The sequence below is a fragment of the Homalodisca vitripennis genome, chromosome 7 (assembly GCF_021130785.1).
Source record: "Homalodisca vitripennis isolate AUS2020 chromosome 7, UT_GWSS_2.1, whole genome shotgun sequence".
In the NCBI taxonomy this organism is placed as follows: domain Eukaryota; kingdom Metazoa; phylum Arthropoda; class Insecta; order Hemiptera; family Cicadellidae; genus Homalodisca; species Homalodisca vitripennis.
In genome coordinates, this window is record NC_060213.1 from 139963013 (window position 1) to 139986605 (window position 23593).

Here is a 23593-nt window from a genome sequence, read left to right on the forward strand (position 1 = left end):
GAGTTCAGAGCGCTCGTTTGTCTCATGGTGCTGTTACTGCAGCGCGCACTTAGCATTTGTACCAATGCGAGTGCACCATAACAGTACAATAGCAGAATGTTCGAGCTGTAACCTATTACTGTTCTGTCTGAATGAACTGCTGATGAGTCTTATTTATATTCAGATTAGCCAACAATGGGATTGCAGCCGGATCTGTTGATCAGATAATGAGACAGTTCTAATTGCGGCAGAAAGAGTTCAGCGCGCTCGTTTGTCTCATGGCGCTGTTACTGCAGAGCGCACTTAGCATTTGTACCAATGCGGCGCTGTTTATTCGGTCTGCACTGCATAAACCCGCATACAAACACTAGTATGTGTACTATCGACAGCATTGATTGAGTCCATATATTAAATGTCACCTCTGTCAGTAAATTTTATTTATGAACTTTTATTATCCTACTAGTAATGTGGATTGAGTGTATTATATTCGCCTGTTTGCTAATGTGCTTATATTATCTTTTTATTATCCTTACATGTTTCTTACAAGTTTAACCAGTGTTATAGTTTATCAGTTATTCGTTATGCGTTTGTGTTGCTTCTCTCTAAGAACTGGGGAATATTAATTAAATAAAAAAGAGTAAAACAGCTTTTCCCGCAGTTAAATAGATAATCCCTCAGATTGTATAGAATTTGTAATAGTCATTTCTATACGAACGTTTTTGTATAATTTAAAACAAAAAGCGTCGGGCGTAAGAAATTGATATTTAAAATGTTTTATCAGAAAAGGCAACATAAAATCATAGTAAAATTATTGCTCGATTAGCAGTTTAGCTTCTATTACATGAATACAACATTGTTAATGAAGTTAAACTATTTCACCTTTTTTAAGAAACGAACCAATTTAACAAAGCAATGTATCACACTTGTTGTTACTTACCGAAAAACCTCACATCATACATTCATTGCATTGTCACCTTTTTTTAAATTATATTCCAATTTTAGACTCTAAATCTATACCAAGTTGGTTAAAATCGGTTGAAAATGTATTTTTAATAGACTTACAAGAACCAGAACTGGTGAAAACGTTGTTGAAACAATTGTCTCTAGTCAGTACAAATTTCTTATGAACATAAAATTTAATATACTACTGTTAATTTTCATGTAACAATAGAAATTGTTGAGATGTCAATTCTAATTCATATAAAAATGGATAACGGTCGCTAAGTATAGGTAATATTACACTTGTGAAGTAGTAATTTGAATAAATGTAACGTACAATTCTACAGGGTGTAAATTAAGTCCTGATACGCCTGGATATATTCCAAACGGTTTGAGATATTGATGTACAACCTTCACTATAATTTTAAAAATATTTCTTTAAATTTTTGAATGATAAACTAAATTTCTCCTTTATAAAAAGGAGTAAGGGGGGGGGGTAACTTTCAATTTTCAAATTGCAACACCTATCTTGTGACATATGATTTTAATGGCCTATTTAATAGAAACTCAATGGCACGAGTAAACCATCTCTACGGCGTTTCTAGCAAAAGTTATTGGCAAATGGCCCCTTACATATCATGTTCTTAAGTCCTGATACGCCTATATATATTCCAAAAGGATTGAGATATCGATGTACAACCTTCACCATACTTATTAAAATACTTTTTTTGGACTTTTTGAATGATAAAAATTCCCCCGCCCCTTTTTAAAAGGAAGGTACGAAGGGGTAACAAAATTTTCAAACTCCTATCTTGTGACACGTCATTTTAAAGGTCTATTTAATAGAAACACAATGACACTAAGAACAACACAAAAATATTAATCTGTATGGACAATGCCAATGCCTTGCGCATTTCAACACAATGTATGCGTGATATCTTTTAGTACAACTTTGAGATGCCCAGCTTATCCCTTTACGTAATGTTTCTAGTGTACATAGTTTTCGTTCTTGCACGGTTTGGTTTTGGTGTCGTTTTCTAGGTGGCATTACAATAAATTATACACATAAGTTTACTCGGTTTTAGTAATTTTCCAGTGAAAAAAGTATGGTAAAAGTAGCCGACAAGTTTCATAAGGTGGAAAAATTGAATTTGTATTAAATAACGATTAGGATATTCAACAGAGGCCGTCCGGAACATCAACAAAGCGGACACCGTCCGGTCATTAGCACAAAGTGCAAGTGGTTGCTCAAGCCGACACTTGGCACGCTGCGGTCGCTGCTGGTGCAGCCAAACTATTTTGATCGTAAATATGGAGCAGGACATTGGGCCAAGTTGGCGGCTAGCCGGCCCCCGGAGACTGCTGGCCGGCCGAGGCGTGTAGCTTAGCTTTCAGCTGACTTGTAAAAGATGAGCCGATACAGCGTCCTCTGGTGGCTAGCGACTTTCAATTCTAGACTAATAGAATATTGAGACATTGGAGACACGGTTGGAATACAACATTTTGATAAAAAAAGATTTTGATCACAGCCTTACAAGACACAGGAAATATAGAAAAAATGTAATATTCTACAAGGAGAGGTAGATAGTGGAAGAAACATTTTGGCAAATTTTCTAATCAAACCGAAAGAAAAACGATTGAAGATAAATATATGAAATTTTTACAATATGTACATAAACAATGACTTGGTGGAGTTTTTAATAATTGCAAAAATGTATTCCCTCGAGAAAAAATTGGTATAAAACACGTTATTAAAGCAAACTATTAATTAACATTACAAAACATCAAATTTACTTCAGTTATAAATAAATACACAGCTCATATATATCTTACTTTAAAAGCCTTTATCACCTCAGGGAGTTGCTTTTTCCTCAGAGAAGCTAATTTAAAGGGCCATGAAGTTAAAATAAAGAGTAATTACTCATCCAAAAGTCCAATGCACCATTTTAAAGTAAAGTGTACTCCGAAAAGCATCTTCAAGAAAGTATCTAAGGGAAAATTTAAAGAATAAACCCTCTCTTAAAATACCGGGAACCAATAAGTTCTGTAAAATTATAATTTTATATTATTGCAATTTTCTGTAATAACGGGAATAAGATAATCTTAATTACCCCAAAGAAGTGTTTAATACCTAATATTTTCGTGCAAATAGGATCGTTAAAAGGGTTCCATTTCGTTTTACATTGGACATGAAAAGAAATCCAATCTTTCGAATTCACCATGTGTAGCAGTCAGTGTTGTATAATTATTTTAATAGTAATCTTACCTTGTAGGGCTCCGAATGCATTAACAGGATGGAAGATTTGATCTCGTAATTTATACCCTGGCTGGAGATCCGAGATCCCTGTAGGATTATAGACCCTTCACCACAACACTCACTAACACAGCAGGCCCACTCTATTACCTACCCTGCCCTGAGTGATCAACTGTTAGCTTCACCCGAAATACTGAAATACATTTTAGATACATCTCAACGAAAACCATAAAAGAATTGATTCTAAACACAGCATAATGACCTTAAGTCAAACACGTAAAATAATAAACAATTAACATTGGCACCTGTGGAAATCAATGTATACTAACAATTGCTCGTTAATAAAGGTATGTTATTATCATAATATTATAATTTTTATACAGCAAAAGCATTAGAATGTTGCAGTTCACCTTCCACTCAGTGCAGCGTCTGAAGTCTAACGCTGACTCCTGGCATCTGGAGTCAATATCCATTTGAAGAGATCTAAAACAGTAAAATTGCCTACCTGATGAGACAATGAGAACACAACTTCATCTTGATTATATTTGTTTGTAGTCCAGATGTCTCTGATGTCGAAACGATGTAGAGAGTTCGTTTTGACCTTCTTCATCGCCGATTGTTTTTGTTCTCTTCAGATGAATGTTGATTCCAGATTATAGGAGTCAAATCTGTTACAGCGTTAGACTTCAGACGCTGCACTGAGTGGAAGATGAACTGGAGCAGAGTTTGAAATTCTTATTAGAATGATGATTTTAATGTACTTTATACTTAAAAGTAGCTTTACTAAGTACATCGTATTTTGACTAAATTTCTTTATTTTGTAGTAAAAACTGGATTTTATTAAAATTGATAAAGAACTGGTACCACCATTAAATTTACATTCAAGCGTGGTTTCTGCTTGGATGGGTGACCGCTGAGTGATCCTATCCTTGCAAGCAGCTCGCCTGCCCGGTCATTGGTGGTGGTGGTTCGGAAGACACCTCTAAGTCGTTGGTCCCCAGGTTAAGTGTCAGAGAGAGTTCCTGAGCCCTAATTTCGCCTGGTGATATAAGTCATTCCTTTCCATGTTTCTAATGGTCGAGAGGAATCCTACAATTAAACATGTGAGTGTGCAGAAGACGGAGAAAATCTGCAATCATTCAGCAATTTTCTTCCTGCAATTCTTTTCTGCAAAGATTCGATTCCCTAAAGACCGTAATAGGCCGTAATTGAAATTTGAAACTATTCATTAACAGTAAAAAAAGTAAAAATATTGTTGAAAATCAACATTTAAAAATCAGATTTTGATTCACCTTAACCTTAACGCAATTGAATTTATATTTTCCATTAGTTTCTTATGATATATGAATTAACAACAACGAAGTGTTTAATACATAGCAGTACATCTTCCACGGTGGATTTTAAAAAGAAAATCACAATTTTCCTTTGATTCGTTCTTCACTTACCACAAACTGGACTTAAGTACCAAATTTTACAGCAACCTCTATTTGGAAGATCCACTTTGATGTTGATATTAGCTTTGATCACCATTACGTATAATGGGAACTGATGTTCTATATGATCCACATAATTGAAACTGTAATCCAGTTAAAATTCTCATCTCGTGCAGACTGGAGGTATAACATGATACAGCTTTTGGAAAACATTAAAACCACCTATATTTAAATTAAAGCGCAGAGGGGTTCCAGAGAAGCGTTGTTGGTTAGATAATGATCTAGTTCTAATTAAAGCCGACAGAGATCACTGCAGTAGTTTGTCTGCTATTACAACGTATTGCATTCTGATCACTGCGACTCTATCTGTTACAGTAATGACAAACTAACCTTGCATCAATCCATCTGTCTGGCTTGAAACATATCATTCATTTGAACTTTTTATACCGTGCAGAAATGTCGCATAACCTGTGGTATTTTCAATTGTGTTTAAAAATAATACTGACAGTGGATAAAGAAACTACATTTGTGTAGTATTTCTTAAATTATAATAATAGTAATAAATTCATTACAACGAGGAAACAAATTTACTAAATAACTTCATACGTACTACCATTGCAGAACACTTCTTTCGATGCCTACAAATGAGAAGAAAATGGCTTTAATTTTTTTGGGTGAGCGAAGCCTCTGTCGCAAATAAGATTGGCGTCTTTTTGCTATCGTGTCCACAAGGTAAAAGGCCCAACGCACTGAGTTTCAAGCTCGAAAACGTACTGACACATTTTGGTGACCGTACGCTTAAAATGAGAAGGAACCCTTTATAGGGCAAGAAGCACCCTTAAAGTTTCTAGATTTGAAAAGCAGTTATCTGCATGTACCAAGTTAAAAGGAATCAAATACTTGTTTATTCCTATTACATAATTTATTTTGTATAAAAACTAAGTATGAAAATGAATAGGATTTTGAACGTTGGGCTTAACTCCAGTTCACCTTCCTCTTAACGCAGCGTCTGTTATGTTTAGCCTGTCACGGACTTGACTCCTCGACCCTGGAATCATGTATATCTGAAAAGATGCAAACAAAATTCGACGTCGAAGAAGCTCAAAATAACCCCCTTCTTGTCGTTTCTACAATTGTGCACCTAATGAGACAGTATTTTACATTTTGTACTCTAGGTGTCTCTGATGTAAATTGTTCGTTTTGAACTTCTTCGTCATCGAATTTATTTGGACCTCATCACACAAACATGACTCCAGAGTCCAGAGCCAATTAACAGCACCAGATTCCAGTCACCGCATTAAGAGGAAAGTGAACTGCAATTAAACCCGATCCTGCACACCATGGCTACGTTGTGTGGAAAAATATGATTTAATGAAATAGCCCGTTTAATTAGTTAAATAATATGATTACTACATTCTACCATCTTCTTCTTATTGCAATTAAATGCTTATTGTAAAATTATTAAACGAAATAAAAAAGAATAAATTCCTCGATACTTACGAAACGATTTTTATGCGGAAGAACCAAAATTGATTTAGTAAATAATGAGCCTGGGCCTCTCCAAAATTCACTGTTACTGCCTTTAATCTAATTAAATATTAATTTATTCATATACAGTAGACATAGTTCCTTTAAAACTTTATCTCTTTGTATTTTTAATTACATGTGTTTTTATTTAAGCCTAAATTGTTTGTACTATTACTTTACTATTATTTCATTTATGTGGGTGTGATGACGTGTTCATTGAACACGAAAGTTGTCACAAAAATAAAATCCCTGATTTATTGGAGCGTTTGTTCCTAAATTAAGCGATATGATTACTATTTAATAGTTTAAGAAATTAACTATAACTATATACTACAGTTGCTTAAAGCGTTGGGTATACCAATCTTTGTTGGTCTACTCACTATTGGGTAGTTGGTACAGTGGGAGGGTAGTTGTATTCTCACTGCATCCCTTAGACCAGAGGGAAATTATAAGAACCGAAAGTAGACGCTTTTTGAACGAAATAAACGTTCTAGACCAACATATGTATTTTTTCATGATCGGGGAAGCAAGGTAAACTCAAATATGGCATTGAAACATACGCCATTCGAACCGGAAGTGCTTCCAAACACGCAAAATCGGAAATAATATGTAGAGGTCGTTAGGATTGTATTGCTTAACTTTACGAAGCTTTTTACGGGAAGAATTAGTGTACTCCTAAATTCATTGGTGGGAAAATGCACGCGGCCTGTTGAACAGGGCAAACAAGACGATAGTCCCATGGTGGTAACAATTATTTATTTCATTAGTTAAATACACTATTTTAGTGGAATAAAAATATTGAAATCCGTCTACACGTTTCATTGTGAATTATTACGTACACAACAAAGTGAGTAAATTGACTCAAAGCACTTTAGCTAAGTTTAAACTACACTTGGAAGCAGATAAAGGTGTACAGTCTTTTATCTACAAGTTAAACCCGTTCTTAAATAACCGCACAAAGTAGTGTGGCACTGTATTCACGTCTCTTGTTTGAAGCAAACTCTGCTTGTCCTGGCTTTTATCTTTATTGAGTATACTTCAGCTGGTTTACTTCGTCAGTCCGGACGCGTCCATTAGCTCTCTGTACGGTACTCAGACTCAGACAAACTTTGGATGGCCGTTGTAAGTACGCTTTAATCGCCCCAGTCGTAAACCGGCTTCATTGTCTTACTTGACCGCCCTGGGAGCTTAAGTTAGACCATATATTTGAATTATATCTTCGGTAATATTTTCCTCTGAATCTTGATGTAATTTAAATGTATTAATGACAAATAAAAATTATTTGATCCTCCGTCCAGACTCTAACATCCTCAAACGCAATATGGTTTTTATTCGAAATCGATAGTGAATAACCGATAAAAACAAATGTTTTAGAGAAGGTAAAACTAGAAAGTGACTAAAAGGGTTAAATATATTTCAGCACATATTTCTCTCTCTTCATCCGTAGGTCTTTTTTATTGTTAACTGCACACCTTCAATTTGCTCGCCAACCTCTCATGCCCTTCAGCTTGTATTTAAGTTAACACAAAACAACCAATTGTAACCATAAGCTAGAAACACAAAAATTAAAAAACGTTCTCTTGTCATACAATTTTGAGATCTATAACTGTAAAATAGTCAATACTAATGAATAAGGGGAAACCACAATAGCAAACAACAGAAACCACACACACAGCTGTGCATGCACCAAGGGAAACCTTTGTGACACTCAATTTGAAGACTATCAAAGTTAAAAGGTGACATATAAAGCCAGGCATTCAGGGACGATACAGGGACGGAATTTCCCAGCGGTCACCCATCCAAGGAGCAGGCACGCTCGACATTGCTTGACCTGGTTATCTAAGCGGTAACGCTCGTATCCACTAGACCAGAACATCGTTGCCGTGACATCCCCCCCCGCACTGACCTAACTGTGTCGCCCTCAATTTGAGAGTTCGCCTATTCACACGATCCTCCTATATTTCACATTCATACGCAAAATCACAAATAACATGTCCGTGGAGACTGAACCACGTGAAATGTTAGTTTTAGAACGATTAGTGTTGTCAATCGCCATGACAACGGCAATCCCGAGGGTCTCCTTCCCCTTACCACACTGCCAACTCGCTTCCAATCTCCCGGGATTGTCACAGCATACATGACCTATATTCAGAAGAATGTGTAACCCGGATGGAAATGATAAACTGACAACTGTGATCCCAAAATTTGATGTACGGACCCAATCAGTGGGGATTTCTGTTTCATATAGTTTTTATTAGACCCCATTCTGAGGCCGATATATAATCTGTTTAAAGTTTACCACAAACTGACAAGCTCTGGACAGTCTGGCGCTTCAAACAAGTAAGTAGATGAACAAAACCTATCCAAAGGTAAACTAAAAAAACTGTGTTAAAGATTAAAGTTTTAGATAGTGATTAACAAAACTACACAGCCGAGATAACGACTTTAAGAACTACATGACGACACCAAGGTCTAATCATTTAAACCACTCGGTCAAGAATAATAATTAAAATAGTAATTTATGAAAAATTGTTATAATTTCGTACTAAAAAATAATACTAGTATAACAATTTGGTCTTAATCGCATCACAATTTTTAAAGTTATGAATGTTCAAAGTTGCATTTTGTTTGAAAAGCCCCAAAAGCCGATACCCTCTTTTTTGTAATCAACATAAAAACTGAAAGTGATTTTTTAATATTTATTTTCTTTATATGACGTAACACATAGTATTTATATTATGCACCATCTTTAAGCTAAGGTAAGTAAATTAAGTGGTTCTTTAACTGTATTATTAACTTTAACTCTTTGTACTTATAAGCTAATTTAGTTTGATGTAATTGATCCATATTATTAACGTAGCATCAAAACGTGTTTATTAGAAATAAAAACTACATATATGTTTCGGCATTAATATATCAACTGCAGTACAAGACAGATATGTTTCGGCATTAATATATCAACTGCATTACAAGACAGATATGTTTCGGCATTAATATATCAACTGCAGTACAAGATAGATATGTTTCGGCATTTAATATATCAACTGCAGTACAAGACAGATATGTTTCGGCATTAATATATCAACTGCAGTACAAGACAGATATGTTTCGGCATTAATATATCAACTGCAGTACAAGACAGATATGTTTCGGCATTAATATATCAACTGCAGTACAAGACAGATATGTTTCGGCATTAATATATCAACTGCAGTACAAGACAGATATGTTTCGGCATTAATATATCAACTGCAGTACAAGACAGATATGTTTCGGCATTAATATATCAACTGCAGTACAAGACAGATATGTTTCGGCATTAATATATCAACTGCAGTACAAGACAGATATGTTTCGGCATTAATATATCAACTGCAGTACAAGACAGATATGTTTCGGCATTAATATATCAACTGCAGTACAAGACAGATATGTTTCGGCATTAATATATCAACTGCAGTACAAGACAGATATGTTTCGGCATTAATATATCAACTGCAGTACAAGACAGATATGTTTCGGCATTAATATATCAACTGCAGTACAAGATAGATATGTTTCGGCATTAATATATCAACTGCAGTACAAGACAGATATGTTTCGGCATTAATATATCAACTGCAGTACAAGACAGATATGTTTCGGCATTAATATATCAACTGCAGTACAAGACAGATATGTTTCGGCATTAATATATCAACTGCAGTACAAGATAGATATGTTTCGGCATTTAATATATCAACTGCAGTACAAGACAGATATGTTTCGGCATTAATATATCAACTGCAGTACAAGACAGATATGTTTCGGCATTAATATATCAACTGCAGTACAAGACAGATATGTTTCGGCATTAAATATATCACCTACATTATAAGACAGACAGATATGTTTCGGCATTAACTGCATTACAAGACAGATATGTTTCGGCATTAATATATCAACTGCAGTACAAGACAGATATGTTTCGGCATTAAATATATCACCTACATTATAAGACAGACAGATATGTTTCGGCATTAATATATCACCTACATTATAAGACAGACAGATATGTTTCGGCATTAATATATCACCTACATTATAAGACAGACAGATATGTTTCGGCATTAACTGCAGTACAAGACAGATATGTTTCGGCATTAATATATCAACTGCAGTACAAGACAGATATGTTTCGGCATTAAATATATCACCTACATTATAAGACAGACAGATATGTTTCGGCATTAATATATCAACTGCAGTACAAGACAGATATGTTTCGGCATTAAATATATCACCTACATTATAAGACAGACAGATATGTTTCGGCATTAATGTATCACCTGCATTATAAGAAAGATATGTTTCGGCATTAATATATCACCTGCATTATAAGAAAGATATGTTTCGGCATTAAACATATCACCTACATTATAAGACAGACAGATATGTTTCGGCATTAATATATCACCTACATTATAAGACAAACAGATATGTTTCGGCATTAATATATCACCTGCATTATAAGAAAGATATGTTTCGGCATTAAATATATCACCTACATTATAAGGCAGACAGATATGTTTCGGCATTAATATATCACCTGCATTATAAGAAAGATATGTTTCGGCATTAAATATATCACCTACATTATAAGACAGACAGATATGTTTCGGCATTAATATATCACCGCATTAAAAGAAAGATATGTTTCGGCATTAATATATCACCTGCATTATAAGAAAGATATGTTTCGGCATTAAATATATCACCTACATTATAAGACAGACAGATATGTTTCGGCATTAATATATCACCTGCATTATAAGACAGATATGTTTCGGCATTAAATATATCACCTACATTATAAGACAAACAGATATGTTTCGGCATTAATATATCACCTGCATTATAAGAAAGATATGTTTCGGCATTAAACATATCACCTACATTATAAGACAGACAGATATGTTTCGGCATTAATATATCACCTGCATTATAAGACAGATATGTTTCGGCATTAAATATATCACCTACATTATAAGACAAACAGATATGTTTCGGCATTAATATATCACCTGCATTATAAGAAAGATATGTTTCGGCATTAAATATATCACCTACATTATAAGACAGACAGATATGTTTCGGCATTAATATATCACCTGCATTATAAGAAAGATATGTTTCGGCATTAAATATATCACCTACATTATAAGACAGACAGATATGTTTCGGCATTAATATATCACCTGCATTATAAGAAAGATATGTTTCGGCATTAATATATCACCTACATTATAAGACAGACAGATATGTTTCGGCATTAATATATCACCTGCATTATAAGACAGATATGTTTCGGCATTAAATATATCACCTACATTATAAGACAAACAGATATGTTTCGGCATTAATATATCACCTGCATTATAAGACAGATATGTTTCGGCATTAAATATATCACCTACATTATAAGACAGACAGATATGTTTCGGCATTAATATATCACCGCATTATAAGACAGATATGTTTTGGCATTAAATATATCACCTACATTATAAGACAGACAGATATGTTTCGGCATTAATATATCACCTGCATTACAAGACAGATATGTTTCGGCATTAAATATATCACCTACATTATAAGACAGACAGATATGTTTCGGCATTAATATATCACCTGCATTACAAGACAGATATGTTTTGGCATTAAATATATCACCTACATTATAAGACAGACAGATATGTTTCGGCATTAATATATCACCTGCATTACAAGACAGATATGTTTCGGCATTAATATATCACCTACATTATAAGACAGACAGATATGTTTCGGCATTAATATATCACCTGCATTATAAGAAAGATATGTTTCGGCAAAAACTGTTCATTCAGTGGTTTCTGACACTAATGTTTTTTTTCATGTTTTAAAACCAGATCAAATAAAAGCTGACAAACGTAAATATGAGGTTTGAGATCCACATGAAGACAACCCCATACAATGATAGCCCAGGACAGTAGCCGCACTGAAAGTGTAGATTGATATGTACGTGGTCATAAGCGTGGTTATTTGTGGTAGAAATTGGAGCATGCATTATCGTTGACTGATTTATGAATTTATGGCAAAAATAAATCATATAGTACATAGAAAATTCTTTGTTTTTAAAGGATGCAAACCAGGATAAAATGCCCCGAAAACTAAACTCAGAGAACATCTATAACAGCTGAGAGATTCGTCTTACAGCCAGTACTCAGTGCTTCTCTCTCCATTTTTAACGCAGTTTTCCTGATAACGTTTTATGACTTGCTGAAACTTAGATTTAAACTCTAAAGAAAGCTAAAAACCTTTCTTTTATTAGATTTTTAAACCCTATTATTGTGTATTTTTAGTCCTTTCTCAAATGTAATACAATACATTGTATTTACCTCAAATAGTTTGTATGCAGCTATTGATTCGGAAATTTGATATTTTTTAGAATTTTTCACCTCAAATGCCAAATGGCAGCAATCATTAGTTTTTAATCATTACTTCTTGGGATAAAACTTATAATTATCGATTGTGCATAAGTATTAAGGTAATACATGAATTTATTCCACTTTAAATCATAATAAAAAAGAAATATATTTATACCACTACACCTATTTATTCACCAGGTCAAATCACAATAATCGGCACTCAGGCACCCCCTTTGTTAATACTTAATTGGGGCAATATTTCTTCAACGGCGCAGCTATATCTGAAACACAGTCTATGTAATGTACAGGCAGTTATAGTGAAGGACTTATTAAACATTGGTCTGTGTTGACGTTACGCAAAGTAGATGCGTACGGCACTGAGTTCCTCTTAACTGTACGTAGTTTAAAATTGTTGGCCAAATTGTGGAATTGAATTGGAAGGTTAAAAAAAAACCACCTAAACTGGTTAGTAAAAAAAAAACAAAGATACATACAAACTTTCCAAAAACCACTGTAGAGTAGGCCGATAAATTTATGTTTGCATGGTTTTAATTTTATAAATTTTATTTGTTGTGATTTCGATTATTCTGTTTAGAGCTTGCAGTGAAATATTTCCATTTATCTATTATTACATTTTTGAATTCTAAATTTCTCCTGATCATATATACTCAATCTGTATTTTATAATAATATTAATGAAAGTAAATATTTAAGACTCGATCTTTCCCTCTAGGATTTATTTTTAATATTAGATTGAGAATATAATTGAAGAATACAGTGGATGAAGACTTCAAGAAAGGGGATAGGAAAAGAAGGAGGAGAAAAGGCTGGGAAATTGTAATGAATGGTCTTTAAGGGAAAATCTGAATTGTAAATATTTTAACGTATTAATAATGTATTAAATACCTTTTCAGTATTAGGTTGAGAATATAATTTAAGAATACTGTGGATGAGAACTTCACGAAAGGAGAAGGGAAAAGAAGCAGGAGAAATGGTTGGGAAATTGTAATGAATGATCCTAAAGGGAAAATATAAATTGTACACATTTTAACGCATTAATAATGTATTAAAAACCTGACATTCGAGTTCGAATGTGGAAAGATAAAAATAGATAAGAGCCTTATATCATACACGAGGATCTCTTAACGGCAAAAAGAGTGAAAAGGAAACCCTGAATAATTCATCCGTGACTGAAGCTCCTTTAACAACCTCTATAATTGTTCTTAAAATAGGAATACCCCTCTCAGCTGTAACAGTTCCGTTCACTTTAACTGCACAGACTGTACCTCTTATTCTATTTATATGATACTTATACTCGTTTGTATCTCAAGGTAAGTACAATAAGGGTTAAAAAGGAGGCTTTTTTACATCCAAACCTAAGGAGGTAATTTCCACTAATTTCATTTTACTAGTTTGTTCATAACAAATATGGATGTTTTATACACATGCACTCTTTAACTCTAGTCAGAATATTATGACCAGCAATTAAGTTGGATGTATTAATAAGTACATAAGCCTTATCAAACTACCCGGAACCTCTTTTTTACTAACCATATACCCGATATAGATTAAATTGTGGCATTTTAAGATAAAGTACTAAATAAATGTACACCGCATCTGTAGAACTCCGATGGAAATATGAAACTAGATTTTATTTGATTAGATCAGAGAACTTTAAGAAGTTGAAGTCCTGTTTTTTTTTTCTGGAATTTGCTTTCAACTTTAGCCGATATTTTGACCTTTTAAATAGAAATCTTAATAAACCCAAACAGGTCTTGAACATCTAAAAAAATAATTTCCTCAAATTTGTGCCAATATTCTGATATTGGCAAAATGGGTGAGGCTGATTGTAGGTTTTCTAGAGAAAGTTGTCTGAAAATAAAATACGAAATATCCAAGTTCTTCATTTATACACGCAATCATTGAGAAACGTTTTATTGCCTTTGAAACAGTTAAGTGAAAAGCAACTAAAAGATACACAATAATCAATTTAAAATGTTCTAAAAATCGTTTGCATTTTTAAATAGAACTTATAAAAGCCTCAATTAATATATTAAAATAATGTATGATAAGTCCTCAAAGTTTAGAACAAAGAATTGTTTTTCTCACTTTAATTTTACACAAAAATATTGAAACTCTTTGCACGTTTCCTTCCAGAGGCTTTTTTCTCGATCGGAGTCCATAATTTAAACTATTTTAGCATCACAACTTAGTATCCATCTCTCTTCAAACATTCCTTAAGTATTTTTATCCATACGAAATCATTAAGAGCATTGCAAAGGACGGCATTGTTGATAGATATCTACGTTTAATCGACGTTTAAACAGTCGAGTAACTGTAACAATAATGTACACACAAACAATATTAATTGTTCTGAACACAGCAGAAATGCTGCAGAACCTATTAAATTATTGCAGATCTATCAATACTAAACTCGTCGTTCCGGGGAATAAATAAAGCCATGTATTTATGAACACGTAATTGTGTTACCGATAACTGCTAACTTCTATTAATCTCGTAAAGCAACATTCATTTCCACTTAGCGCTGGGTGAATGTGCCAGTACCACAGTACTGCGGTTGTCATATTAACAACCGAACTATGTTCATTCATTTCCACTTAGCGCTAGGTGAATGTGCCAGTACCACAGTACTGCGGTTGTCGTATTAACAACCGAACTATGTTCATTCATTTCCACTTAGCGCTAGGTGAATGTGCCAGTACCACAGTACTGCGGTTGTCATATTAACAAACGAACTATGTTCATTCATTTCCACTTAGCGCTAGGTGAATGTGCCAGTACCACAGTACTGCGGTTGTCATATTAACAACGAACTATGTTCATTCATTTCCACTTAGCGCTAGGTGAATGTGCCAGTACCACAGTACTGCGGTTGTCATATTAACAACCGAACTATGTTCATTCATTTCCACTTAGCGCTAGGTGAATGTGCCAGTACCACAGTACTGCGGTTGTCATATTAACAACCGAACTATGTTCATTCATTTCCACTTAGCGCTAGGTGAATGTGCCAGTACCACAGTACTGCGGTTGTCATATTAACAAACGAACTATGTTCATTCATTTCCACTTAGCGCTAGGTGAATGTGCCAGTACCACAGTACTGCGGTTGTCATATTAACAACCGAACTATGTTCATTCATTTCCACTTAGCGCTAGGTGAATGTGCCAGTACCACAGTACTGCGATTGTCATATTAACAACCGAACTATGTTTGTGCAGTGTTTATAGAGACCGGAACACTGTGTCGATTACGGTGGTGCAACCCATTTTGGGATTTGAAAAAATGTTTTTTATACTGATCTCACAATGCTTTAGATAATGTTAATGTTGAGTTTAGCTCCAGTTCACCTTCTTCTTAGTGCAGCGTCTGGGATCTGACGCTGTCAAAGACTTGACTCCTGGAATTTGGAGTCATGTTCTTCCAAAAAAGTCAGTGACGAAGATGCTCAAAGGAACACTTTACATCTTTTCGATACCAGAAACACCAAGACTACAAAATGTAGTGCAATCTAGGAGAAAGGTATTCTCATTGTCTCATAGGTGCACAGTTTTTGATTCCAGTACGATTTTTGAGACAAAACCACTTGCTCGGTGGAACAACCGAGTTTTCTACACGTAACGTGACTATGGTGGGAAGAGTTGATACAACGTGAGTGAATGTTGGTTTAGCTCCAGTCTACCTTCCTCTTAGTGCAGCAGTGCCTGGACTCTGACTCCTGTTAAATACTTGAACTTTAAGTGTACTAAAAACACAGATAAAATTTAAAATTGTTTCATTATTCGATGTAAAATTAAAAGCGTTCAAACTAGAGAAGTTAGGTAATTTTGTAATCAGCACAAAATAATAACGACTGAATATAAAATGTAAAATTTTAGAGTAATAAATCATTATTAATATTAGTATACGAGTACATATAAAGGGGCCCATTTTTAGGAAAATCCAAAATCGTGAGGTAAATTGACTGTTTTGAATCGACATGGGATGGGTTCGTACGCCCTTTTCTTAAGGGCATAAAAGACTTTTCATTTAGAAACGTCTAGCTTTATATAAACGATGACGTAGCTGTATAAGCTATGGACCCGTAGGGTTGTGCTGCCATTGACCATAATATAGTGGAAGGGTATTTTTGTGAAACATGTATACGACTGTTTCTACATTTTCTTGTTCTTCTTTTCACAAAACTTTCTAAAAAAACCCAATTAACCATGAATAAGAAATATTTTATCATAATATGTTGACACATTATTTCCGAGACTACACAAACTTTCAAATAGCTTTCGTTTACCTAAACAGCTATAAAACTGTAATGGCTACTATCTTAAATTACGTAACGTTTCTTTATAAAATTTAAATTCCTTTAAACGTTTGTTTTTAAAAAATTGTTGTGTTTTACTTAAAAGTCGTAGAGAAATTGTTAAATTGATCGTTAATCGCAATGTGGACCTTCTTGAAATTTCTCAATTCTAAACTTAAAGAGCAAATTTTAATGATTAGGAACTCTAATTAGTTAACTACGAAATACTCAATAAAGGCATATTTTAAATTGTGCTATTTTAATGAATTTTATTTCAAATTAACAATGTTTCTAAACCTGGTTTCCTGTCATTACTTGCAATCTCCGCTGTGTGAACGTAGTAAATATGTTTCGAAAAAAACGAGGCTGTTCAGATTTGGCTTCGATATATAACGGCTAATATAATGGTCTAAATGTGTACAGTAGACCTATCTGACGTGTGTTTTCCAATAGACAGGAAAAAGGTTACCAATAAACCAGTTCCATGAAAAAGCAGTGCGATCGTTCCATTGAAAAAAAGAAAATAATATACATAAGAATTTAATGCTTAAAAAAGTGAAGCAATAACGACACATTAATGTAAGATAAGAAATGGACAAAATAGGGCATTTCATGGAGTCAAAAAGGACTAAAATTTTTAACAGTGAAAACTTTCTGGAAATTCATTAAAATTCTACTCATATCCAAACAATGACCTGATCATATCTCCTTAATTACACTACATGAGCTGAATAGTCTACATGAGCAACAGGAATCAAGTTTGCTTGGAAAAGCTTTTTTACTAGTAAAACCACGTTTTATATGGTTTACAGTGTGTTTTGTTTCAGGAAAGATCAAGGAGAAAAGTGAAATCAGTGAATCATCAACAGTTCTTGGAATAGATATATCCGTCCGCATAATCAAAACATAAGGTAAATATTGACTGAGGATCATTACTTATTTAAAAGGAGTCGGATGATACTATCTCGCCTATACTAAACTGTCCAACTTTAGGAACACTTTTCTCAGGAACTGTACAAGATATCATAGCTTGTTTTCTAAATTTTTAACGATTTCAAAATTTACATATAAAATCTAAAACTATATTGGACAAGATACAATTACAATTCTTAGTTGATTTTAAACAGCAGTTAGTAAGGAACAATAATAATGTAGATATCTTTTGCGATTGCTGAGTAAAAAACGTTCCTATTAAGAGATAACATTCGGACATGGTGAGTTCTGAAGTAACCTTTTAAACAATTTGTGCAGCGCTATTCTTATGTGCTTATGAAATAGAAACTGCTCATCAGAATTTTGGTTATTTAAAAGCTAAAAATGCACGAAAACAAAAAACTGAAAGTCAATATTTTTGAGATTACCAACCATTACACTTCTACTACCAAGTGTGGTATAAAATGGGTTAATTACTAGATAAATACTTCTAAAACGTAATTATCATGACAATAACCATTAAATACGTGAAATGTATCGTTGCCAGTGATGTTTCAAATAGACAACAAGTAATATAGTAGAGATGAAGTACCCCAAGTGTTCATTGTTGCAATAAAACAACTTGTGGGTTAGATGTGTGTAAGTAAAGACAAACAGCGACAGAGATGATGTATCGCCGCGCTGCAGCGGTGTACCGCGCTACATTGCGTGCTATAGAGAAAGCAATTTAATCCAATATGGCGCTGCAGTACGTGGGTTGTACTTATTACGGTCTTTGCAGTGCATCTTACGTTTGTCTCACCCTGTGAAAATGAGTAACACCTAAAGTTTTTCTTGAGGTAACCTTTACAACCCATTCAGAAGCATCTACTGTAGAATTAGGAGGTAGGGACCGAAAAATGCCTGCAGTACAATAAGCGACCACAATAACAATCGAACCAGTGAACCAAATTAACGATTGGACATTTATCTAAGCTGTACGATACAAAAACGTTGTAATTACAGTTATTTATTACAGCTTTTTTACTGTGTATTATTTCTAACAAAATTATATCATTTACATGAAATTTGAGTTATATTACAATATAAGTACAGCCATTTAAGCAGAAACTCGACATAAGTTCATAAATCTTTCAATTCAGCAACTTTAGATTTCAGTGTCTCAATTGCAATAAATTGTTAAAATCGCGATTATCTGAAAATACGGATCGTTTAAATACTATAAATATAAAGTTTGTATGGAAAACCTACATTAAATTTCATATCGCCCTCGAGCGCTATGGCCGTTAATACGTAACAGTTGTATAAAATACTATTACGTAACTCCTTAGTGACCCCTTACGAAACAATGATTGATGTGTTATGTTAATAACACACTTACAGCTCGTGCACTGACCAAGTACTTCTACTGCTCTCTCACACTAGTCTAATTAGACGACAAAGTATAAATACTACAAAGCTTTCTCGTTGTAAGATTCGTTAATCTAGCTAAAAAAACTGATCAGATATTGAAGCGTTATGTAATCGTTAGGTATGAGTTCATTACCACACTGGTGTCATTACGCAACTGGTGGAGCAGAACACGTAGAGTCAGTAAAGATTTCTATGGTAGTTAAGAATGAATAAAGGATATTTCATGGCGGTTCAGAAAAATTACAAAAAATAAAAGGTTCAATTTAAAAGTGTTCAATAACGCTCAGCCAATTCACACGGAGTGAGTGACATGTACCATTATCCAAATCGATGTTGCCTTCAGTGCAACCGACAAATAAAATTTCTTCAGCCCCTTGAATTATAGGCTTCGCTAACGCTCAGCCAATAACACCACAAATAAAGAGAGTTGTTCCATAAAATGGTTCTAAAATGAACAAAAAACATGATTTGTTTTAGCACGATTTCCAGTGCTCACAAACGAAGACGATCGCAGAAAGTTTGGTATTTTCCGAGGTGAAGTCCCGCCCCAAGTATCAGGATCACATCAGGCCGCTATGGTGCAGCTCAGTAATGCCAGGCTATCTTCGGAATGGGATGTTTATTTTGTGCGGCCGAAGTGCACTGGATGCAAATAGCGGCGCGCTGCAGTGCTCTGAATGCGGTGCGCTCCCAGACAAATGATCGCGGCGATCCGATCTTCAGCGGCCGTAATTGGAAACGTCTCATTATCCGATAAACGCAGCACAATACTGTGTCCGCTACGGATTTATTGTCTCACAGCAGACCGCCACTCATTGTTCCAGTTCATTGCTGATTATAATTAGAATCGCGCTATGTGCTGTAAATGTATCAGAACTCTATGAAATTTGTCGCGTTTTACGTAAAGTGCCAATTACTTAACTGTTATCGTAACTATTCCGATCTCTATTTATTTATTATAATAATTTTCACTAAAGGACTTTGCTTGTCAATAAACTTGTGCGCACATCGAAGAAAAATATAAAAAAACTGAGAGGATTTTAATTTTTTATAATTAAACATGGTTAATTTCAAGATTATATAGGTTTTAAGTGAAAATAAACGCAACTTAAATATGGTTAATTTTTATTAATTCTTCACCTGCTTCATGTTTGACAATGCCAGAGGGATTTCTTGATAGGTATTCTATAGGGTTACAAACCTTTTCGTAGGTCTTAAATGTTTTTCCAGGTACTTTCTGCACTGAATGCTAGGAAATAGCACTATAACGTGTGTTAGGGTTTGTCACGTTGTTGTCAATCTTGCCATATTTTGACAAAATATAAACCCATCTCTACAATTCACCTGATAATTAACGGCGTCTTGGCGTTTTCCCCGATATGAACCGTACATAGTTTTTCTTACCTGAAAAAGATTTCCGATGCAGACCTGATTGTCGTGTATAATATGCTGGGGGAGTGCTAGTATACACATAACGTAGCTATGGTGGGAATGGTTGATTAAATGCGAATGTTGAGTTTAGCTCCAGTTCACCTTCCTGTTAGTGCAGCGTCTGGAATGGGACGCTGTTACAGATTGACTCCTGGAATCTGGAAGTCATGTCCATCTGAAGACATAAAAAACGGCAACGTAGAAGTTCAGTGCTATTTTGTTGTTCTGATTTTTTAATAACATTTTTTAAGAGCCAATTTCCTTTAACAACCCTTCAATCTTCCCATTCTCAAGACTATATAGACTTACGTGGGGAATTCCGCAAGCTGAATAAGGGTGAGAAATAGAAATAGCGTAGGGTGTTGCAATAGGACTTGGTTGGTTTTAATTTGAAAGTCATAGACCGTTAAGATAAAAATAAACCATCTGATAGAAAAATAACCTTCTTTTATAATTACAAGTAGAAGTTCAGTTATTTAACACCGTGATTTGGTGTATCTTGAAATAAGATTCACGAAAATTAGCTAAAGATAAAAAAGAAATTCTTTTAGTAAAAATGCGAAAAAGTTTTATTTTTTACACAAAAATATAATTGTTTTAAAATCATATTTTATTGAAATACATGTAAATCTTTTAATCACAATTAATACACATTTTCTATAGAGAAGCATAATATTATCTTCAGCAGGTTTTGTCACATACTCATAAGTACACATGTATACACAGAGCTTCGTAGGAGAACAATGTATCATGTGTTACTGTTGGTGGTATATTTCTATGCAACCAACCTGCTCCTACTGTTTCATATCATGTAAAATTCAAAGAGACACCTTTATGAATAAATCTTATGCTCTTCTTGATTTATCATCCACAATTTCACCGAGGGTTTTAACAATAATGGTAAAAAATAATATAAACATAACCAGCATTTCTTTATTGTGTTTTAATTTGCAATGCTCAATAAAAGCCGTAATTACTTCGTACAATACATTACAGCAAACTCAAGTTTAAGAAAGAATACTAGTTCTAATGTAAGGACTCTTATCATATCTTACCTTTAGTTCAGAAATTGAAAGTTTCCGTCTGAAACAGAAAAAAAAACAAGATAAGTAAGACGAGTATGTAAAATAAAACTAAAGAAAGCACGAATTTAACTGAATAGTGTTAAATTGATAATAGGATTTCGGTAATTTACCACCGATATATGTTAAAATAAAAGCATAACACTACGTTTCGGGGATTGAAATCTACCCTCTTCTTCACGTCGTTTGTTTCGCATTAGTTCCAGTGTGACGTGTTGTTTGTGCTCTTGGCTCCTGTGCAGTGACGTCGCTTTGGTTTATTCTTTCCAGTCTGGACTTCATACAGTTCAACAGGTATCACTTAATTATTATCTTTTTAGTTTTTTGATATCTGAGGTTTTTCACCTGAAAAAGGTGGTAGAGCTCAATCCATGAAACGTGGTGTTATACCTTTTGTAACATATAACGATTCAAATGTTCAAAATCCCATTATCCTTTTCCATCGTTAATAACAAACTGTGAACGGTGTATTGTATTATTATAAACATTGTAAGTGTAAGGTAATGCAATTCATTTTGGGTTTAGAATATATTTTTATCTTATATTCAAAGCCCTTTCAGATAATTTCCCTGAATAGAAAAGTTTGTGATCACTGCATATGAAATTACACCTGGTAAAATTGGGAAATCAAGGAAAGTTTGTAATTATGTTTAAATAAAATGACTGGTGATAAAAATGTGCACAGTATTTACACGAATTAAGGTATTTTTAATAAAATAGCATTTACAAAAACAACACGTTTTGAAGAAATTATATTTTTATAAGCAAAAACTGAGTTGTGGAGTTAACACATAACACACTAAAAATAACTCCAATTACGAAAACATATTCCAATTTTTAAAATATATCCTATTCAACATTTGTGACTGCTGCTAAAAACAGGACATTTCAACTTGGTGCACATTCCTGCGGGTCTGAAAGGATATTTATTGTGGTTCAATACCTAATCTGACAGATGTTATTCTACAATGGCCTGGATATCAAGGAGGGGCTTTTCAAGACGTGCTTTCCTGTTGTAAACAATAAAATTTCTCTGTTCTTTTGCCTTTGAAAAAGGAAAGCTTACAGACAAATTACCTTTCTTTGCGACTGAATTCGGGCATACGTAATGAAATACACAGCTTAAATTACACGTACTTCAATTTTCCAACTCTCAAAGCTACTGGAGAGGATTCAGTTCTATACGGTTCTTTTGTTTCGTCGGGTTGAATACTTGTTTCATCTCCTTCGCCGCGAAAACCTTTTCGCCTTTTCAACCAGGTGAACATCTCTCCAACATTTCAGATCCTCCTTTGAAACAGTTTTCCGTATCCTTGTGTGGTGTGGTTTGACGCAACTGGTTTGTGTCTATTAATATAAATGGTGTTCCACGAAGATATGCAGAAACTGTCATTCTACATGTAAAGATAATGAAAAAAATTACATAAACGTGGGTCCGGAAATGCTTCGTTAGCGAGTTACGGCTAGCGAAAGAGTTTTGCTTACCGTATAAAACGAGGTCTTGCTGAAGTTCTGGTAAGCTAGATTAAGGGGTGAATTTAATAGTTTCATATGGCTTTTGACCTGATAAATTGAATAAAACAGGTACTAGAACTGTAAGTTAAGTATTTTTGGAGAAAACTAGAGTCAAAAGCAAGAAATGGAGTGAAAACCCACATTTGTCAAGAATATGTTTTCTACAAGTTTTTCGTTGGTCTGAATACTTCCTCTAGAAGTTACTCATTTGCCAAGAGCATTTTTTTCTAGAATTTACGAATACTTTCTCTAGAAGCTATATTTGTTGGTCTAAGATTACTTCCTCTAGTAGTTACTCATTTGCCAAGAGCATTTTCTTC

At 34.1% G+C, this 23593-nt stretch overlaps 1 protein-coding gene across 1 annotated transcript in view; it reads right to left on the reverse strand.

The window, feature by feature from the left end:
• The window catches only part of LOC124366430 (ecdysone receptor-like), a 653070-nt gene that overhangs the window by 310571 nt on the left and 318906 nt on the right, over positions 1-23593 (reverse strand). Inside the window, 1 exon segment of the mRNA XM_046822979.1 lies at positions 21732-21759. The gene's annotated coding sequence lies outside the window, so the exon portion shown is untranslated.